The sequence below is a fragment of the Pinus tabuliformis genome, chromosome 6 (assembly GCF_031772625.1).
Source record: "Pinus tabuliformis cultivar Carrire ecotype Pingquan chromosome 6, CPIR1, whole genome shotgun sequence".
NCBI classification, from domain to species: domain Eukaryota; kingdom Viridiplantae; phylum Streptophyta; class Pinopsida; order Pinales; family Pinaceae; genus Pinus; species Pinus tabuliformis.
The window spans coordinates 172,511,184-172,512,439 of NC_142292.1; positions in this window are offsets into that span (position 1 = coordinate 172,511,184).

Sequence of the window (1,256 nt, forward strand, 5' to 3'; positions counted from 1 at the left end):
TCATCAATCATACAAGAATGTGGAGGAAAACTTGAATAGCTTTATTAATATCAAGAAAAGCAAAGAGGATTACAACCAATTGTTTTGACCCAGCGTCATCCTCTCAGCAAGAAAGCCCTTCTTCACCTCATGAAAAGCTTAGATCACCCAACACTATGATGTTACACCAAGAAACCAGTAGCACTTCCTTACAAGATACAAAATTCCAGCTCCCTGGATCTCTGGGATGAGGGATCCATATATAGATGATTGCAGGGAGGTGAGTCAGCTTCTGAGATTTGATTAGTGTCCTCTCTCTAATAGTTCTTGATTCCACTTCGATATTGATGATCTCTTACTCATCCTTGGGCGAATTCAGAGAGACAAGTGTCACAGGAGAAGTTTTTGGAAGATTCCATGATCATCCACCTCACAAATTGACTCTGTCATTTGTCCACTCTCGCCCATCGCACCCCATAGAAGGGATTTTTAGTATGCATGGCACCTCCCGTGTGCATTAGGTGGGATGCATTGCACTTTGACCATGGAGTAGGTGAGATGGTCTAGTTTTGACCAGTTTTGAGTAGTTTTTCATGGAGAACTTCTGGGAGATGATGTAATCAGCTGACCTTGTTCTTTTAGGGTATGGAACAACACTTTTAGGGACTTAGGAGCCCTTGGTTTATGGAGATGTTTGATTGGGGTTGCAGTGCCCAAAAATGTCTATAACAGTTGCCCCCTAAAGCATGAGGTCGTTAATCTTTTGAAGTTGGTTGAAATGCTTTATCATGAGGATCCGAAGTTTTTTCGAGCTGGAAGGTGACTTGTAATAAGATACAATACAATACATTATCTTCATAATGTTTTCATGATCTAGATGAGGCGGGCATTCCCATGCTCAGATTTATAAATTCATTTTCATGTACATAAGACAGACAATCGTCTGTGTGCAGACTGATGATTCTGGTTGAGCCATCATCCCTTAGATTGGATGATTATCTGTACAGCAATGATGTACATTTGATGTCTTTATTTTCCTGAATATATATCGCAGCCCAGATGGATGAAACTAGATCCGGGGTCTTCAATCTCGTTTGATCTTCACTCAAAGTACAAGTCGATCCATGTGAGAGATGTTCTGGAGTCGAACATGGAAAGGCATCCCCTGATTACCAACCAATGATGTAAGCTGTTAACAGGCGCGAGAGGAATCACCGATAATGATGATGACCCTCAAGGTACTACAGTACAATTCACGTGGTGTGAATAAGGGACTT